At 40.5% G+C, this 22270-nt stretch overlaps 1 protein-coding gene across 4 annotated transcripts in view; it reads right to left on the bottom strand.

The window, feature by feature from the left end:
* The window catches only part of SMAP1 (small ArfGAP 1), a 277699-nt gene that overhangs the window by 251113 nt on the left and 4316 nt on the right, over positions 1 to 22270 (bottom strand). The gene's annotated exons all lie outside the window — the stretch shown is intronic.

The raw sequence follows: 22270 nt of genomic DNA, 5'->3' as shown, positions 1-22270 counted from the left end.
TTATTCAAAAGGTAATGCTTAAATATTTTGTGCAGATATGTTCCTTATTCCACAGGCACTACTCTAACATTTGACGAAGCAAAAACAAAATTTAAATGACAAAGGTACACCCCCCTCCCCCCACCCAAATGTAAGATTTCAGTAGATATTTACTAGTTTGGACATAAAGTGTACTTGTCAGGACTAACATGACAACAAGTCAGTGGGATTTAAAAAAAAAAAATTCAGTTTCACATGGACTATACTTTAAGCCAAGTTCAATACTATTTGAAGACAATTTAAGCCAGGGGCTCCAAAAATGTGGCGCACACACTCCTGGAGGTATGCAAGACATCTCTGAGGGTACACAGGAGCAACTGTGCAATGGCGGATTTAATTTTCAATATAATAACTGACATTTAAGAGGTTAAAATATAAAATGTATGCTGGTAGGAATATGCAAGCACCTGGTAAATCTGGAAGGGGGCATACAACACAAGAAGTTTGGAAACCTCTGCTCTAGGCCTAAATTCCTATTACAGGAATAGAAGAATTGCACTATATATTCAAATACTTGTCTAGTGCTTTAACATTTCCCAGTAATCAGACTCTACTCCCATATTTATCAAAAACAAAATAACCAAACAAAGCAACAAATAAATGCTGCCTGAAAGGAACAACTGTGAACACCATATTGAGACTACTTCCCAATGGAGCACGTTAAGAAAATTAAGGGAAAAATAGAGACTAGCAGAGGACAAGGAAACTGAGTGGCATCAATACAGGAAAAATGAGATAGATTGTTTTAGTGAATAAAGGGAAATGGGATGAAAAGGAGGGGAAACAGCCAAAAATCCTGCTAGAAACATAGGGCTGCACTAATTCAGTAGGAAATGCCACAGCACCAAGTTTAGGTAGATACTAGTGCTAGTACAGATACAAAATGGAAGAAAAAGTGTTATCCCACTTCCTACTGCCACCTTTTCAACTTTTTCCTCATTTGATGACTCTCAAAATTCCTTTCCTGCAATTGCTTAAGTTATTCTTTCTGCTGTGCCACATTATATTTAAACATGATTTCCTCTTCTGGCAGTTCAGAGTGGCTGTCCTATTGTTACAGAACTTAATAAAGCTCTTGTCAGCTCCATGCAATACAAGAGGTAAGCAAGAAAATAAGGGACAGAGCAAAAGAGAAAAAGAATACATGAGGCATATGACACCTGCATTTTATTCCTATATTTTAGTCCAGCGCTAAAGAGGGCAACTGCCCAAGCTACATTTGGTCCTTTGATTATAACATATGCTCAACCATATGTCTAGTGAAAGGTTTAGCAGACATTTGACTTACATGTGTAAGACAGAGGGGTAATTAATTATCTGTCTTATTCTGAAGTCAGGCAAAAGGCAGGGTGACCAATTTTTTCACAAAGATGCAAATTTTTGTAGGCAACAGCCTATTTTGTTAGATACTATGAATAGCATCTGAACAAGTTAGTCGCTATGGTGCTACCCTTCCCTGCTTTAACTTAGTTTCTCTAACAAGCTTTTCTCTTCCGGTATGCACAGTTCTTTCAGGCGGCAGTAACTTGTATGGAATACAACCTGCAAAAATTAAAACTATCCCAACACATACAACTTAATGTGACAGAGATCCTGGATGGATAAATTATCCATGGCTTCTAGTCCACACCAAGATTATCATCGTGCTACAGCTTCTCCTTTCACCTCTGCCTAATGTGCCCATCGTCATCCCTGCCCTTTGAAATGAACACTGCTTCCTTCTATTTTCTCAGGTCCTCTTCCTTAAATTCCAATTACTGTTGTGTAACAGGTGTAAAAGCAAGAGATAAGCTTCTTATTGGGAGCCTTCCTTTGTAGAATTGACAATTGGCTCCACCTGGTGGCACAGTGAATTCACTGCATGCAGATTACAAATGCAAACCGTCTTTCCTGGCTCTTGCTCACTGAGAACTAAAGGCTCATGGGGCCTAAAGAACTATCATGGCAATTTAAGAATAATTTGTGCCAGAAACACTGACTGAACAAAAATGTATCTGCCTCTGTTCACACACAGGCATTTATGCACCTCCTCGCCATCCCCAAATAAAAGAACATTCTGTTACTAAGGGCTTTTAAACGGAATTTCACGATCCCATCATTCTGTATATTTTATGAACTTTAGCAAGATATAGACCTAAAATGACTGAAAATAGTAATTTGTCAGCTGTGGGTCCAGTCTACTTGGTTAGGTATTCAAATAGGGACAGAAGGAGATTAGACTAGTTTGCCAACAAGCACCTATCAATGCCTATTCTGTTTCCTCAGTAGTAATAATGAACAGTCAGGTAATATTTTGTTATTCAATGCAAGGTCTACCTCCCCCCCCCCCCACACACACAGATTTTTGCTGGTCTAGCTTTTATTTATAGGCACTATTTAAAAAAAAAAAAAATCAAATTAGAAACAGTTATATTGATCCCATCCCCTAGCTTTGGGACAAATATATAGTGGTATATAAATGTGTATTTTGCATATACTCTGCTAAGTACTTTCACATTGGTATAACTACATCCCCTCTACATTTAAGCATCTCTCCAGAAAGCAAACTGGGGAACACATGAAAAGTGCCACTATCAGTAAACCATTTTGCATTCCTCAAAATCAAGTATTCTAAAGGATTATATACAGGTAGGAGCAGCTAGCTTTATGGGGCAAGAGAGGCATGAAGAGAAAGACAACAGAAGATGTTTCAAAATAAATTAAAGGGACACGCCACAGCAAGAATAAAGTTTTTGCTTTGTTCAAGATAAATTGCTTATTTATACAAGACTATGAGGGCGGGGCAAAACCTCACAGGACCACCACAAACCATGCCATGCACTTGCAAAGACTTAACATACCCAACTTTCTGTTTCTTTTGCAGACACAAATATAGCGTAGTATTTATAATAAATTACAAAAGGAGATTTTAAAGATATCTGAGAATTTCATCTTGGGGAGAGGAAGAAAAAGGAAGAAGAATCGCTTGTGTACTCCAAGAGGACAGGTCTCCAATGGCATTCAAAAAGACTCTTCAGCTCAGTTTGTGACTGGGGGTAACTTTGGACTGCATCCACATCACAACCAAGTGGGTCACTATCCCTAGAACAAACTACAACAGCTGGATATGGTCAGTAAGAGAGACAGCAAAGAATGAACCACTTGCAGAATTTTTTTTCCCCCTTTCATGACTGTTTTCACCACGCACCAGGCTATCACATACCCTGTAAGCTTCTTTTGCAGCAGAACCATAGTCAACTTAAGACAGAACATGACAAACCCTGCCTGCCCCGCCACTTATGAACTAGTTTAATCTAGACTTACATTTTACAAAATTAAAGAACCCAGAGAATTCAATGGAGGCAAATGCAATAACATCTCTCACAGAAGATTAGGTGTTCAATACTTCGGAGGCATAGACAACTCTAAAGTTAAACTGAGCAAGCAGAGTGCCACAGGCTCAATTAAAATCATTGCTCAATTAACTTACTCACCAAGCCTAATTACAATGTTTTCAAACATAAGTTATCTTTACTTATTTTAACTTGGTCTTCATGATCCAATAAAAAGCTGGTAATAGAATGAACTCCAGTACCACATGATAAAATACAAATTTTTAATTTGCCTCAAAGATTGAGCATACTAAATTTCTTATTGAAACACGTGATTAGTTTTCCTGCCTTTGAACTTGTATTCTCACCATAATAATTAACAGATTTTTAATAGTTTAACTACAATTTTTATTGAAAATCAAGTTTCTGATCAGTACTCTTTCAAACATTTACACACACCATGTTGTGTGTGTCATGAAACATCAATTTTGGGGGGAAGGAGGGGTAGAGAGGAATGAAGCAGGAATGGAATTGATGGGTAAAAGACTTGAAATGAAATCAACAAAAAAAACAAAACAGAACAAAAAACTTACCTAACAATTGCTAATGGATACTGACTAAATACAGTGCACACAAACAACAAAGACTATGCATGCGTGGGCGCAGTCTTTCACAATCAAATCAGTTTTCTTATCAAATTCAAGCCTACAATGCAGCTGGGCATGAGAGAAAGATCATGTAAAGTGTTTGGTTAACACTCTCACCAGGCCTATCCCCTCTTGAGAAAATGAATACATAAAAGTGTGCCTTACAAACCAGTAAAATCAGAGAAGAAACAAATTTAGATGACCTGCCTTCTGTTCAGAGACACAGCTCTTCCCATACACCAAACATTCATCTTAAAAAAAACTCTGCCCCCCGCCTTCCAGAGAATTTAATTTTTTCATTACCTTCACCAAACCCCATTTCTCAATCCAGACAATGAGAACAAAGCAGTGAAAACAAGGACTGTTGTAATGGGATGCAGTTGTCCCTCCCTTCCCCTGCGCACCAAACTATGCTGGAGAGACTTTTCTAGGTGACTTCAAGCTCATGATGGAGCTGGCAGCCCTCTCTGCCACGTGGCACTGGAAGAAAAGCTGCAGGAGTAATCCCAATAAAAACAGAAGCAGCATATGCACAGCTTAAAAGGTGGGGGATAACCCCACAGCTTACCACATGTCAGACTGGTTTTTCTTTTGTCTTGTTTCTGTCTCTTGTCTATTTGTTCTCCTATTCAAGTCCCTCTCTTCAGACTCATGCCATATTTACCTCTCTTATATTCTCCTCCCCTGTACTGTCACTTTATCACAAATTCACTACTGTGCAAATAGAGCTGAAAACGACACAGCCTTTTAAAGTAAACTACCTCCAGCAAAATTTCCCCACAGTTCAGCACTGGGGTGTTGTGCGGCTTGCCTTGATGTTACTCTAGATTTACATAAAAGGAGGATGACTTCAATTTACAGTAGGGCACTTAAGCTAAAAACTCTGACCTGGATTAAATTTATACTTTTTACTTAAGTGTATGGTTATGAAGCTCATACGACAACTCGGGTATGTCCCTATATGCAGAGGCATATGCTTGCAGCAGGGAAAAAAGTAACAGCACAAATTTGTGCTGTGCACACCCCTGCGCACACAGTTTAGTGTGGAGCAAATTGCCCTGTGTCAGGGAAAATGCCATTTCCACTGCTCCTCCCAGCTCCCACTGGTTAGCACACACTGCTGGTTTTGTTTTGTTTTTTGGCATGGTTAGTTTTTGTTTTTTAAATACTGGGAGTTCCTGGTATCCAATTTGCAGCGCCGCACAGCACATGGTTGCACATGCAACATCTGATTTGCAGCACGTCAAACAGCTTTGAGTCACCACAAACTGCACACATATGCTCATCTGGACATGGCCCTTGACACCAATGCACACCCAGAGGATGCTGGATTGCCTCTTTTACCCAAGCAAAAAGGGGCAGACTGCCACTTGCACCCATTTTCCCTGCATACACACTCAGAAAAAGCAACGAGGGCCTGCCAGGACATGCAGTGGCACTTGCTACCATGAGAACAGCAAAAATCCATCTTTCCCTATTCTGTGGGATGTCCTGACCTAGCTCTTCCTAGGCATACCCCACCTATTCTCAACCTACTTGTTCCCAAAAACACAAAGATCCAGAAGGACATTAGTGAAGCTATTAAAGTAGGGCTGGACAATGATTTGAGCCAGAGGGCCACTCAGGGAATTGTGGTAAGCTGTTGCAAGCTGGGTCAAGCAGTGGGTGCAGGTGGACAGGCCAGCAGTACCTGGGCAGCAGGGAAGGGTCTGGCAGCAGTGGCAGCTGGAAGAAGCCACTGCTGCCAGGAAGCAGAATCCAGCTGCCATGCTGTCCCAGTCCCGCTGGGCACCCAGGAGCAGCATGACTGGCTCTGTGTGCCCTGGCCTGGGCTACTGCCTGCATCTGGGCTAGGCAAGGCCAAAGAACCCGTCGTGGGCTAGATAAAATACCTTGGCAGGCCAGATCTGGCTCACTGACCATATTTTTTCCACCCCTATGCTAAAGGGTCGTCTCTAGTGGCTGCTTTAAGGTGTGCCAGAAACCAAATGTCTCAGAAAGACCTGCACAAAGATACGTCAGACCATCTTCATTGGCATACTTACATGTTTGGAGCATTTCTGCAAGAGCAGGAGTGGAAGTGGCTGCATTGGGACCTCACCACTAGGGTATAGACAAATCCCAGGATATCAAGGAAAGCATTAAACATGCACCAAGACTGTAGGCTGTAATCCATCCTGCCGTGGTGGGACTATCAGTAATATACACATTAGCACTTCTTTCCACATTTCTGTGAGCGACCCAAGAAGTGAGAATACTTTATTATGGAGAGAGGGAGAGAGGGAGCGCATTTCCCTTTGACTTAGGGTAAAGTGCAAGTATTTGAGATGCTACAAAAATTGAAGTCCTTGTGTCAATTATTCTGTTGAAGTTCTACGCAAATTTCCATCTCATTATGGTTCTGACAAACACTGCCAAAGACAAAAGTAACACAGCACAGTCAACAAACACTTCCACTGACTTCAAATGAATTAGGATTACAGTTTAGGTACAGTAATTAAAAGACATGCAGCAAAGATGGCAGATGCCTACAACCCTGGGGGAGGGTAGTTGTGAAGACTGCTACAAAACACAAAAGGTTTAAGGTACTAGAATAATGATAAATTCACTAGAAGAGCCTTAGAAGAAATACATTTCTAATTCAATACAATGTTTGGATGGCTTCATCAAATGCAGTATAGGACTAAAGAAAATGAATGAAGAAGCTAAAAAAAAGAAAAGAAAAAAGATCAGTATAATTAATTCTGTACAAATTGTAATGAAAATAACATCATATTATAATTTAGTTCTACCCTCATGTTCATATAAAGTTTTATAGGTACACCTAGTACTGACATCTAAATTGCACCTATACACATGCCAGATGTCTGTTCTGACATGCACCAATTACAAATTTCAGTTTACAAGCATAGTATCAACAAACTTCATTTTAAAAGTTGAAGTAACCAATTGAAACAGTCGAAGTCCAGAAAAAAAGGAGGGAGTAGGGAAAGTATAAATCAAAGGAAGCATCTACTACTTACAGGATGCTTAAGTCTCAGACACTCTGAAATTTTTATTTATGCCCATGATTTGATTTCTTCCCCCCTGCCCCCAAGAAATGCTTCATCTTTTAAAAGCCACAATTGAGAGGCAAGTGTTGGAAGAATGTCTTCCTATCTAAACAGCAATGACTCGGTAAAAGTTGAGAATCGAGATGCCAAACAGCTTACTGTCAAACTACTCCATCCTTTAATGTTTCAACTGACTAGAATTCTTATTTTCGCTTTTATTTGCCCAAGCAATACAATTTCTTTTTAACTGAACACAAATAAGTTTTATTAAAAAGGAACCAAAATGCAATTGCTGCCAACACTTCTTGCTACTTCCCTAAACAAGAAATTAATTGCTTCCCTTTCCACTATGACAGGGACTGGAAACCTATAATCCACATGCCAACTCTGGCCCGTGAAAGGCTTGGGTCTAGCCTGCAAAGGTCTGATTCATTCATTTTGCGTGTGCCCCAATTTGAAGAGGACATTTTAATGCTGATACACTTAAAGCCTCTGCCCTGTGCCCTTGATACTGAATTTACCATGTCCTATTGGCATACGCCATTGCTTTTGGCAACAACCCAGGAAGCAGAGGAGAGAGGATAAGAGCAGCAGGGAATCGGCAGCCTCTAGCAGCAATTTACTTCCACTAATCCAGGAAAGATACTGCTATGAAAGCTGCTTGGACAGAGACTTTGGACAGATGCAACTGCTAGAAAGATCAGTCAAGCTCCATGTGGGCACAAAGGTGTACTGCACAGATTTGAGCCTGAATTAAATAGCTTCAATTTTCTCTACTTTGCAGGTGTTTCCTTGAACTATATCATCCAACTTTCCCATATTAATATGCTTATATAATTTGGGTTGAGATATCCCTTAAGATGGTTAAATGATAAATGTCCAAGACCTAAAAGTTATTACTACAGCTTAACTATTGGTCTGTACCCAACAACTGTTTTGGTATAACAGTGTTAATGGCTGTAGTTTGAAATTTCAGGGGAGCAGGGTGATTCAGTATACTCCCAAGTCACAAAAATGGACACAAGAATTGACTGCAAGCTGTTAAGGATGAATGGGTATAATTGCCAATCAACAAAACAAATACTTCTGCAAGACTTGTCTACACAAATGGGAAAAATCCAGTCTGAGAAAATATTGTTTAATACCAGTGCGTTATATCAAAGGTCATTCACCAAAAAAAGTAAAGACAGGCTCAGCCTGGGAGAATGGGGCCTTGTAAAAGGCAAAGATACTAGGGGACACTGTAAAAATCAAACAAAGATCTAGTTGTTCCAAATACTCCCCAAATACCTGAAGGATCAAAGTGGGGAAGAAAGGCTATCTAGTAATGCAAGAAAGAAGCTCATGTAAATCAGTTTGTGGAATCATAAAATTAGAAGTCTATATATGCACCAAGCTCTTTTGAAAGTTCTCTCTAAGACTCTTCCATTAACTATCATATTTGGTTTTAAGAAGGCTGTTGGTCACAGGTTTCTAAGAGAAGAGATGTGCAGTTAGATATGCACTGTTTGTTAGTGCATATTTCTGCATGCAGTTGGCACAGACAGAACGCTGTATCCATGTTCTAAAGAGTACTAAAATTAAATAAAATTTATCTCCAGTAGGAGGACAAGGTCCAACAGTGAATAAAGCAGTGGAGCTAGTGTCTTAGAGAGGGGGGGGGGGGGGAAAAAAGGACACCATTGTGGAATCCAAGCTGTGCCTGGTAGTATCCCAGGTGAATTCTGGACCGGTTCAGTAAAGAGAGTAAGAAATGGAGAAAGTATGGGAGAGTATATAAAATGATGCCAAGTCACTGGTTTCAAGCAGGAAGCACAGGAGTCAGCCCTCCACAAAGTAGTCACACCTCTAAGAGAAAGGTTCCCTTACACAAGAAAAGTATGATTTTCTTAATGTAATTACACCAGTACTTTATTACAAACCAAACCCTCTTTGGCAGATCTCCCTTTCCTCTTGTCTGGACTGATAAGACCTATTGAATTCCATTTGCTCTTTTCATTAGTGAGACATATTCCTCACCAAGGAGACTACCTTGATTTAGGCATGGGAGGAAACCTCAACTTGAGGTAGGGCTAATAACAGGCTTATCCCAAGATTTCTTGGGAAAGTTATGTTTATGTCCTTATGGAAAAAGAAAAAAAAAAAAAAAAGAGCTCTTCCTAATAAACCCCCTCATTTAAGGCATTCAGTCTAGAACTACTCCTTGAACTGATGGCTGATTTAGAGCAAGGGTTCCCAATCCCTGGGCCACAGCTTGGTACTGGAACACAGAGGGTTGGCTAGCAGACCAGAAGTGACCACGGACCAGCAAACTGTGAACTGTAAGTGACCGGCATAGTGCGGACCAGCAGCCAACCCTTTTTATATCAAGTATAAAAAAGGGTTGGCTGCCTGCCCTCAGTATGCCGATCACTGCTTGTCCACAGTTTGCCAGTCCACAGTCACTTCCGGTCCACGGTTTGCCGGTCTTCAGTATTAAAAAGGTGGGGAACCCCTGATCTAGAGAAGGGAGATTTTCCCAAAGTACCAAATCATCATATCAAACAGTTTGGATTATCCCGAGTGAACCAGGATGATTCTTCTGAGAACTGCTCAACCTTAGCACTTTCTAGGCATTCAGGATAAGAACATAAGAATCTGCCACCTCCTCTACACTTCCCCACCAACCTGTTTTGAATCTGTGTTGATATAATGAACGAACCCCTAAGCTTTTTCTTATCTATGCATTCTGCAAATAATGGTATTTGCACAGTTTCAGGTGACCCTGCTACATGTGCAAATTAAAGACTTAAAAGCAACCAGGTATAAAGGTAGTATACATTTTCGAGGCCTAACTTTATAGCTGGTTGGAGTTTTTTTTTTATCGTTTAACACCTACTTCGTACATACAGCTGGTCTTAATCATGCAACTAACCAGCTAATTATGCAATACCTGTACCATGTAGAAGGGGCTAGAGAGATGTAGCATTTCATAAATTTCAAGTCAATCCATTAAGTCAGTGTTTCTCTACTGGTGGGATGCGAAGGCTGCCTAGGTGGGACACAGAGAAGCGGCAGGCTTGGCGCCAGCGCTTCTGGATTCGCTCAATCAACCAGCTGCCGGGGGATCCCCAGCTCATCATTTGCCATGGTGGGACCACGGTTTTTGGGACCAATGGTTGGTGGGATGTTAAAAGGTAGAAAAGGTTGAAAACCACTGCATTAAGTTACAGATTAAAGGTTATTTTGGCTTAACTACTGTTATAATAAAAAGCAATTTTTCTGGTAATGAGTTGAAGGGGACCGAGGAGGTGGCACAGGAAATAAAAGTGCAAAAAAAAACAAACAAAAAACCCTCAATGCCAGATATGGAGAAAATAGTAAAAAATGAGATGGATATAAAGTTAAATAATTATGAATCTGTAACTGAAGAAATTAAGAAAAATGACCTTATTTCACTTTGAACTCTATATTATCAGTTTAGAGGCCACACCCAAGATAGGAGTTAAAGTTGTATTTACCAGAACCTAGTATATGGCAGTCTTTAGAACAGAGGCCACAGGGATGAAAGGGACTGAGTCACAAAATCCAGTACCCTATTGTTGTGGCAACCAGATCACAACCCTGATCAAGCTCTGTTCAAACAAGTCAGTTTCATTTCTCACTACCACTGTTCCTAATGAAAGGGTGTTCCTGAACTTTACTCAGTCCAATTTCGGGCCTAGGTTTATTCACAAGGAATTCATAACAATTTTGTTCTAGTATTAGCATTATCCTTTGTCTTAAATAGTGCTTCTCTACGTTTGGTGCTCCTATTCAGGATGCAGACAGAAAGGCAAGTCATATCCCTCTCAGTCATCACTTAGCTAAAAAACAAACTAAGTTGTGAGGTTTTTGAGTTTTGTTTCCTCCCAGAACTTAGGTTTTCCACTCCCCTATTATCTTAGTAGCCTTTCCCCAGTGCCTGTTCCTAATTGTGTTTCTCTTGATAGACCAGTGACCTAAACTTCTCATTGTGCAGAGATTCCAATGAATCTGCAAATTCTAATGACACGAAATAGGAAAGAAATTGACCTAAACCATACATAGCATTCCAGAAGATGTTTTACTATTGCTTTACAATATTAAGTATTTCTCTACCGAAGACTATTTTCTCTGATTTAGCCTAGACTTTTTCTTTTTTTTTACTGCCACATTACTGTGGTTTATGTCAGTCTTTTTGTCTCCAAAGTAGGATAACAGGAAAAGAAAATCAGGGTAGCTAGCAATAAGTACACCAGCTAGGGTACAATCATATTTTAATTAAATTTATTTTTTGCTCAAAACTACCCTCTGTCTCTCTAGGCACAGGAATAACAGATCAATGTTAAAATAAAATAATTCTGGGAAAGTGAAAAATTAAAGTTAATTCAGTTAAAGCAGCATAAAAAAGAAACCACAGGGTTGATGAGCATTTATCCAATGCAACAGACTACTTTTGCCAGTGGAGGGCACAAGAGAATTGGTATTTTGCTTGCTTAAGCCATTTTCCCAGGTTTAAGAGCACTCTATATTAAACCCATCATGGTTTTGGCTCTTTCCTATTATAGAGACTAGTTCGCCTCCTTTAACTATAGTCCAATACAAGTTGATATTTTGCCAGGAACTTCCAAAAACCAAGGTACAGCCCTGACCAGTAAATCTTGATTTTAAGCTAATGCATTCACATGCTTCTCTTTAGAGTAAATGCTGCTGATGCATACTAAGTCTGTCTCAGCAGCTGACAGACCCAAACATAAAAACCCACCATAAGGGCATGACTAATCCAACTGTCTAAAAAGGAGATATCATGAAGTGATGCCCACATCTGTGAGAGAGGGAAGGGAGGAGGGGGAGTGTACACCTACCAAAGGTCTGGATATAACCTCCACTTCATGAAATGAAAAAAAACCAAAAAACAAAAAACCCAACAACTGACCACTGTAGTTGTGGTCAGTTTGCTTCTCATTTCTGTTCCCTTTCAAAGCTTGTTTGCACCAACCTTTCCAGAAAAATGTAAAAAAAGAAGTTATTGCTGAACTGAAAGTTATTTGATATTAAATGAAGTCATGATCAGACACCTGAAGACAGGCTTTCAACAATACTAAAAGAGATGCAGACAGATCTAATTTGATTTTTTTTCTTTTTGGTTCAGTATATTATTGAAGTTATCTACACATCAACAAATATGCCAGTATGATTTAGGAAATCCCTAAACACAATATGTGCAATTGTTTTGAGTGCCTCTTGTAACAGAGAAAATATTTTACTTGAAACTTAAAATGAAGTTAGCAGTAGGGAAACCAGGATTTTATCCATGTGAAGTCTTTTAATTTCATTACAGGGACATCTAGATTTCTACACTGCAGTTTGACTCAGTTGCAACTTGATTGGGGATATCCATCACTAGACTTACCTCTTGTCTCTGTACAACTATAAGTTGGTTGGGGTGAGTGGGGGGGAAAAGAAATGGTACCCATTTTCCTTATCATGTATTCCAAAAGACTTTCTGCCTTGTTCACATTTGTTTGGTTTAAGATAAGACTTCAAACCACATCAATCTATTTGCTTTCAAAACCAAAGTTATATTTCAAGATCTTCAACACAACCACTGGAAAGGTATAACATCTGAAGCACTAACATACACACCTTATGAAGTGCCAAAAAAAAAGTGACTCTGGAGAAAAGAGTCACTTTCAAGTGCTTCCTGCTATATGTGCCTGCTCTACAAACTGCAGAAGAGGATTGTTCAGTCCTCTGGCATCTGGTTGAGTTTGCAGACAACTGGTAGACAAGAGAAAAAAAAAAAAATCAGCTCTGAAAAAAATGTAACTTGGATTGCTTGATTTTTTTTTTTTTTTTTTTTAAACAGTGGCCCTTATTTAAACTAAAGACAAGGCCACACACTCCTAAAAATAGAGACTACAGAAGTAACACTTACACGATAGGGACTGTCATGAAAAGCACCGAATAAAAACTGGTTATGCTAAATTACTAAATGAACATGAACTCCAATTGTAATGCTAAGACTAAGACTACCAATGCAATGCTCACTTACTGTATTTACTCAAATATAAATAGACAACCCTGAATACAAGATGACCACCCCAATAATTAGATTCTAATTACATGGAAAGTTAAGAAATTTGGTATAATTTTCCAGGTAGACGTTATTTCTCAACTCCTCTCCTCCCCCAACCACTGCTATAGCAAAGGAAGCAGTAACGGGAAAGGGGAAGGGAGGGGAAAAAGAGAGTCAGATGACCCCTTTGCTAGGGTTACCATACGTCCGGGTTTTCCCAGACGTCCTCTTTTTCGGCCCCCGGGCCTCATGTCCGGGCAGCTTTTTAAAATGCAAGCAAGTGTCCAGGTCTTTGCTCTGTCTCCACTTTTCCCAGGCACGAGCAGTGGGCAAGGTGAATGGCTACCGGGGGTCACAAGCTCTGTATGCGGCCATCCTGCCTCTGGCAAGTAGTGTGTGCCAGGGTGGCACCGGGATCTTCCTAGCAGAGGGTTGAGCTGGGGCTGCGCTCAGCGTGGGCAGTGCTGCGAGCGGGAGCTACAGCAAATTTTGGTGTGGTTGCAGGTCCACGCCCCCTCCTGCACCAGCTCCCCTCCCAGCACCATTGCGATCCGCCCCAGCAGCCCCAGCTCAACCCTTCTGCCAGGAAGAACCCAGTGCCACCAAAGCCCCAAGTGGCAGCCCATACTCACCCCATGCAGATCCAGGGCATATGTCCCCTCACACCCTCCCAGGGTACACGCAGCAGGAGCCATGCCGCCCCCCCTACGCCAGCCACACAAACCACTGGCAGCTCCATCCCACACCCCAGCCCCACTCCCTTCCTCACCATGGGGGCTTTGATCTGCCCCCCCACTTATATCACATAATTGGTAACATTAAAAACAAGAAAAAATATAAAAGTACCTGAGATGAAACTTTGAAACAGAAGGCATACACTTGTTATAAAAGGTTGAAAATCCCCAATGCATACGAATATAAGATGGGGCAGGGGGCACCTCATCTTGTGTTCAGGTAAATGCAGCGTATAAATAAGAACGAGGACTATGGGTGAGGACATCACTATATACAGCACTGGTGATACCATTAGTGCAGTACATTATCATTCTGTGTCTACAAGAATGTGCAACAGTTTAAAAGAAAAAGTTTGGAAGAAAGGGAATAGAAAGAACAAAGATCCAAAAGTTGGCTTGTCACAGTGAAAAAGCAACTCAACCTAATTTGAGAGAGGAAGTCAAAAGGCAACTTACTCTTCGATAAATCTAATAAGAAGGGGGGAAAAAAAATCTAAGTCACCCTTCCTGAAAGGGGGCTCAGGGCAGCTTAAACAAAACCCAGAAGCAAAATAAAACATTAAAATACTAAACAACATATTAAATTTCATCAGTGCCTGCCCTGTGTACCCACCTGAAGGCAGCTTCTAGTCCTTTTAATTAGATGATAGCCCCCTCTCTCAAATTTGGTCCTTAGACCAACACAGCAACAACTTACACCCCTGTCCCAAACCAGATATTCACAGAGAAAGGTATAAAACAGGATACAAACAGGTTGAGAAATTTGCAGTTTAAATCTGGCTAACACAGGCTAACAGTACATCTAGTTAGCCATCTAACCACCTCCATTGACACAAAAGGTGGTAAAATCCTTACCCCTTCAATGTCCATGAAAAGACTGAAAGCACTCTTAAAAGGATCCCATGACACCCCAGGGTGCCTCACCACCCTGGATGGACTCATTAACACATCAGTGATGATGTCACTTGGGCCCTTAGGGGCTCAACCCTTTGACATCAACATTAAACAGCGGCAGTCTTCCCCTCCTCTCCCACCCCTCCCCAACTCAGTTTTGATTTACACCAGTTATATAAACACTGATACTGGTGTCTAAATTCTACTTACCTTCTCAATGACTGGGCCTACTACTGGCTGCTACCACCACCAAGACCATTATCCTTAGCTCTGGCGACTCAGAAATCATCCTTGCAATGTTATACAAACAATATTTTCTAAACAATGTGTCAAATATACAACTCTGAGAAAATATGGTCTAGTTAAAAAAAACCATACTGAATATAGTTTTTTTAAATAAAAAAATGTTTGGAATATATTTTGTTTTAAATTAAAAAAGATAAATAAATAAATAAATAAATAAAAGCAGCAACATTGGAAATTCATAAGAATACATGTTTTTCCAGGATTCACTCCAACTTGGAAACAAATTTGATATCTTATTCCACAAGCACCTCTGGAAAGAATCACAACTGGACTGCCAGCAGCTAGTGTGCCAAGTATTTCAAAGCAAGTAATTCCTTCCCTTGAGAGTGTATATAGTAGCATCTGGATATTTTTTTTTATCCAAGTGGTTCACAGCAGGATGCTGAATTAAAAAGAAGCTATTCAGTTGTTTGCTGCAGCTTTTACTTCAAAGATTGCTGCTGCTCCTCTGATCAGCTGGAGCACAGCAGGGGGGCATCCTGTACAGCTGACAGAGAAGCAGTGCCCTTTGAAATAAAAGCTGAGGCAATTAGAGCACCTCAGCTATCCAACATAGCTGTTTGCCGCAACTATATGAAACCCCAGCTAATTCGCAACCTCCAGCCTCCTCTACACAAGGGCTAAGGAACGCAAGCCTGTGAAGAATTTGGATTGTAATCGTAATTTAGACATGCTGATATAAACACAAGAATTAAATAAAGTGACAGAATAAAATGAGAATAGAATAGCAACAGGAACAGTCTAGAAACATGCACAAGTTGATAGTGATGACAGATTAAGAGCATCCATCAGATAATTTTTTTCACGTTTATCTAAATTAAAAACTAAAGCCAAGAATACCAGCTAGTGCAGTACTGTCTTTGTGGGTATTTCTACCATTAGCATGGAGAAACTCTGATCACCCCATGGTAAAAGTGAGTACATGAAGTACATGTAGTTCTCATGACTGCTATTCAAAGTCTTATAAACCATGGTAAAGAAAAAAAAGAAAAGAAAAATCAAGTATTTATTAACTGGCTGTTTCTTAACAAGATGCAAATCAACACCAAAGCATCTCAGACCTGACAACAGCACAGTTCTCTTACAGCCTACAAAACACTGCCCTTACGGAGTGACACAAGATTTGTATTTAAAATGGATAGCTTAGCAAAGCTACTTCTTCACAGGCATAACTACTAAATGGAAATATGTCCCTGGATTTGTCAGAACAACAAATAAAGCACAAATAGATATCCTGAACAAACCTAAGGAAATTTGTCAGTTAAATGTATAGATTATAGGGGTGCACCGATAAAGATTTTCTTGGCCAATACCAATAGCCAATGATTAACCAACCATATTGGCCAATGACCATCTGATAACTGATATTTAGTAACAGCACAAGGCATCTTAAGCTACTGACATAAATAAACCTCTCTTTTATTTGTTTTACATTTATCACAAACACATGCCTCCTGCCTGCTCCAGCCTTCAATGAGAAAGGCAGTGACTTCCTTATACCCACGCACATTGCCCATTCACCCACTGCTCCTACCCACATCCCACTCCCCATGCAGGCTGTGGTGCCATCCTAGGTGGGCAGGACAGCGTGGACAGTGGCACTGGGCACATTTGGAAACTCAGAGCACGTTGCTGCCTCAGCACCAGCAGGCCCTGCGCAGCTGAGCTCCCATGGCCACTAGGGAGAAACTGCTTTAGCAAAGTTGTCTGGTGCCCAGCAGAGCAGGAGCACCTTACCCTGCTGCAAACAGGCCCGCATTTCTGCAGCAGCCCCGGCACTCGGGTCCCTGCTGTGTATGCAGCATTACCATGACAGTGTCAGCAGGAGCTGGTAACAGTCCTTTAGTTGCTGAGTACAGCACCCCGAGACCACTCCCTGGCACCTCATCTCCCTCCTCGCCAGGACCTGTACTCCGGCGTGGCTCAGGCCAGCAGCGGGGTTTGGGAACCGGACTACACACGCTAAGCTGCTCTGGGCATGTGGCTGTAATTAAATCTGCTACAGTGACCAAGAAATTGATAATATCATTTCTCCTTTTATCGGTGCTGATCCAGTATACAACTGATATATATCAGTGCAACCCTAACAGATGATGATATTAACTTACATATTTACTGTTAAACTTGACTGAATTTAAGGAAACATGATAGAGCAGTGAAGATCAACTACCTAAATTCCTCCTTCATTAATCCGTGCTCCTTCATCTCTCTTCATACATGTAATTTTCACATTAAGTTTACTCAGGAGATGCATTAAGGAACAGGATTCAAAAGTGATTCAAAATTTATTTAAGCAGTTATCACACAGTTGCTTTAAAAGTTCCTATTTAAAAATGCACAAACCCTTATTTTTTAGTATAACTGAAGTATAACTGCCTGAGGGTAGAAGCTTCCAAGTTAAACAATTGAACAAGTTGTCCATGGAGTTATTTGGACCCATTTTCCCAATCATCTACTACTTGCTGTTATTACAAAAAGAATGCTGCACTGGACAAACTGCTGGTTTGATTAAAGCCATTTTAAACCTCTCTACAGACCTAACAGCATGGCAGTCTTTTTTGTCAATCTTTTTCTGTCCCAATAAGATTTTAGAACTTTGTAACTTAGTGTTTAAATACTAGTTACAGCTCTATTTGTTTTAGGCACTTCCAATAATTGTCTGTTTCCATGATGCATAATGTTTATGTTTCTTTTTTAAAAACCAGCTGCCAAGCCAACAACATAATACAACAGCACAATCCAAACAAAAAAAGCTGTCTTCCTAGCACTGAACTCTGGTTTGAGTCAACTTTGATAGTGGTAAGAGATGGGAATTATTAAAAACATCAACTAACAGAAGACTTTCGTCTGGAAAAGGAGGAAGGGCAATGAAATCTTAACTGACAAAAGTTTAAAAAGTTAAAAATGGAGACTAAAGGACCTAAAATCCTACCTAATGTGTAACCTACATTATGTCATGCCCACACAGTTGACTTTTATTTTGGATTGGTTTCCAACATAAGTGTGGCTATTGAAAAGGAGTCAAGGGAGACCAAATTTTGAGTGTGGCAAGAGAACCATGCACAACTGTGGCATCAAGGAAGACTTCAAGATACCAAAGGAAAGTCTGTATACAAGACTACTCAAATGGTACATTAACTTTAAATTCAGAGACTTAAAAAGCCGTTTCAGAACACCATCTGCTCCCCACTGTCCCTGAGCCAGTTTTAGTAGTTTTGCAATGACTAATATTTCTCCCCTCCTTTGCTCCATGAAAGATCTATAAAACAAGAGGGAAAGCTGAATATACAACAAATCTATTAAGTCAATTATACACAGAGTAATGGAACGGGAAGCATGCATGTGCACGTATGTACAGACACATTGATCAAAGAGACTTTCCGTCATATTGATCTTGGGTATCACTTATAAAAAGTTAACACAGAGGCATGTTTATACTCTCAGTGTTTCACCATAAACATCCAAAACATCTGCTCAATTTTTGTCAAAAAAAGAACGCCAGTCTCCATTGAAAAGCCCAGCTATGTATCAAAAACAAATACAAGTGAAAGGAAGACCCCCACTCCAAAAAAGCAAAATAAGGATGACTGGCACAGGAAGCAAGCTACTAAAAAAGAGAAAGGCAAGTAATTCAGATGAATAACTCCACAGCGGACAAACTGGCCAATACATCTAGGATTCTCATAAAAACTACAAGTATGTTGTCTCCCATGTGTCAGAGCTAATATTACAATAGGGATAGATAAGCTACAGAAGACTGGAGAACTCTCACTACTATTCAGCCACAGAAACACTTTTGATATAAATCAACTATTACACCAGGGACATGAAAAGACAACTAGGACAGAAATAATACAGGGGATTATAGATTCTATGCTTCAGCACAATACCAGAGCAATGGAAGCCAAATTACGGATATGTCAAGGGCATACAGAGTTTTAGATTCATTACAAAGATTTTTCTGGTCGCTGCATGTTGTGCTGGTGGGTTTCATCATTTCAGCTGTTCAACATGATCAGAGCAGAAAACAAAAAGGGAGAAATACTATTCTGAACTACGTACTTGAATAACAAGCCACAACACTGAAAAGTGCGGTGGTAAAATTCTCTGGATAAGGATACAAAACATTTTAGAGACACATTTAATGTTTATCCATAGATGTAGGCACTTTAAAAAATAATTCATCATGCTAATATGATCTTTCATGAAAGAGAGGTGACAGTCTCAAGTTTAGTGGCAAACTAGACTAGAACATTTTCAGTTTCGAAATGGGGTGTGAATGCCAGTGAACAAAAGGATACATCTAGGGTGAGAGCAAATGTAACAAGCAAATGAGGGAGTGGCAACCTATGGCTTGTGGGCCCCATCCAGCCTGTGCCAAGACTGGATCCATGCCAAGACAGTTCAGTGGATCAGCTGCACGCTGTGGCTGGGACAGTAGAAGAGACTCCCCGAGTCTTACCACCTGCTGAAGTCAGTTTATTCCCACTGCAGCAACTGCTGACAACCCAAAACTCCCTGTTCTATTCCTATGGTGCTGTTTAATTTAACCTTTCCATCATCACTAGCCTCCTGAATCTGTGGCAAGGTTAAACACAGGTGACCTAGCATTTGGGGGGGGGGGGGGGGGGGGGCAAAGATTTGCAGCAGGGGTTTTGGTCACAAGCAGAAGCTCATAGCATGGAAAAGGTTGATGAGTCATGAAAAGTTTCAGAAGCAGACCTGGAAGAATCAAGTATTCTCTTATTCCATTGCATGCGTGCATAACGTTGTCAGCACAGTTACTTTAACCAAGATGAGGTATTGTCTCAACTCCCTCAGTCAAAGGGGGATAGGAGGTCTCATCTTAGATGCCAGTACCAATGGTTTGGCTATGCCCTAGCCCTGGTCTAGGACAGAGCCACAGCTGCCACCTGCAGCCATGGAGTCAGCAGCAACACTCTAAGTGCAGGTCAGGGACGAGGGATAGTATCCAGGTTAAGGTGGCAGTGTGGGTAACAGGTGGGCAGCAGTGCAAGTGAGGAGATGCAGCTGCAGGATATAACAAGTTTAATTTTTCACATACAGAATCTAATTATTGCAGTGTCATCTTCAAATCTGAAGTAGTCTTAGTTCAGGTAAATACATATGTGTTCTACAACACTGGTCTGGTTAATACTTCAGGCCTCCCACTTCCCTGCTTCACATACCACTACAAGCAGCTACTCTGTGACTTGTGACCTCTGAGCCCCAGGGCACTGGAATCTCTCATCTGGCATTGCCCTCCTACCGCTGACTAGGTGGTGCACCTTTTCATGTCACAATACCTGGCATCACCACTGCCAACACACTTCTGATAATGAAGGCACACATCTATTTCTTGCAACACTACCACCTGGCAAGCAGTTGAAGGCAGCACCAACAACAACATGCTGCTGGTTATGAAGGTACTCATCCATTCAATAGCATGCTACCTAGTGACATGTTTGAAGTTAGTACTGGCCCAGGTTCAAGAGATACCCGTTCAGACTTGCCATAATGCCTGTTAAATCAATGCATCCGTCAGGCGCGCAAACAACTAGAGCCAAGAAAAAATTCTTGACCTGCTTTCCATTTAAAGAAAGGAAGAAAGCCAGTGGACAGTCCAGTCAAGCCACTGCAACCAGACAGTGGTTGCAACACATTGCCACAGAGATAGCAACTTAAGGTGACCACTTGAACTGCCAGTAGTGCCACGCCAAGACCCTCAAGTTAAGAAACCAAAAGGGCATGAGATACTAGTTGAGTCTCTGGTACTTACTGATACCAATAAGTAGCATTAAATAACCGAGTAGCAGCCTCTATATCAGGGGAATTATGTCCACAGCTAGCACTATGAAGCCCCATGTGCAAAGAGTACAAATTTTAGCAACCGTATTAACTAGCCTTGGATCACGTTACCATCAGACCCAGGGAAACTCTTTAGTACAGTAACTCTAAATACAACCCACCACAACGATAACTGTTTTGAGAACAAGACTGATACAAAAATGGATGGGATAAGCAAGCAATTCTTCATACTACATAATAATGTTGCACAGAAAGCAATGAATGAGAGCTGCAACTCTGAATTAAGTTAATTGACAGAATGATCCTATAGCAAATACCAGAAAACTACTGCTTTCTTTACAAAAGTTAACGATTTTGAAAAGTCTGAATATCAAGATGCCAAATGATTTCTACTCAGGGAATAATAGGCTGGTTTGATCTTACCATCAGAGTTAGACAAGGGTGTGTTAGCAAACAAAACAGGGGAGATATCACCATCGACTTCTGGACTAGAAATAGAAATACTGGATACATTGAGGAATTTGAGATCTATAATCTGTTCAATATCCACCAATTTAAAAATACATCAGCTACTTACAAACATGAAGAAAAACAAAACAGTGATTTACTTTAAGCTTGGAGTGACCCTGCACTGAGCACAGCGCATGCCCAGAAGAGCCATCGTGTTAGTCTGATCTGTCTTGCCCAATGTCTGTAGATCAGGTGTTTCAGCAGTACTTTTTGGCACTTATGTAATAGCTAATTTATCTAAAGTTGATTCAAATCAGCTACTACATAAAAGCACCAAAAAGCCCCACTGAAGCCTGCAATCTGTCCAGATGTTAGGGAGCCAGGTCAAACTAACGCACTTCCTCCTCCAGTAAAGCACTTGTTTTTGGGTCTTTTTCCCATGTCTGTCAACAGCCATCATGAATTTAAGAGACAAATAGCTTAGTTATAATACTAATTACTTGGCAATACCCAGCTTAAAAAAAAAAAAAACAAACAAAAAAAAACCCCAACCCTAGAATTATAGAAGTCAATATAATGCTGGACCATTCCATTGTTCTAGGAGGAACAGCTTTGAGTACTATTGATGAGTTTATTTACCAAAGAAGCAATTTCCTTAACACTGAAAACTACATTTATGATGCAGTTAAAGCTGCATATAGTGAGTGGGCTTATTTGACATCCAGAAAACTGTTTGCTAATCCTACAAAGTTTGAGGCTAAGTGCTTTTCTTTTCTTGGCCATGTCTGCTACTACAGGCATTATACAATGTATGCTGCAGAAAGATCCTGGAGTAAGTGGTTTGGCTATTAACTGTATCTGCTATATCTAAGTACCAAAGTAACAAGCCACAATGAAGAAGCAACAACTGAGTTTCATTATCCCAGCACAAGTTAGACAGCCTGCCCAA

The sequence above is a fragment of the Alligator mississippiensis genome, chromosome 1 (assembly GCF_030867095.1).
Source record: "Alligator mississippiensis isolate rAllMis1 chromosome 1, rAllMis1, whole genome shotgun sequence".
Taxonomy (NCBI): Eukaryota; Metazoa; Chordata; order Crocodylia; family Alligatoridae; genus Alligator; species Alligator mississippiensis.
This window is presented reverse-complemented; position numbering and strand designations above follow the sequence as displayed.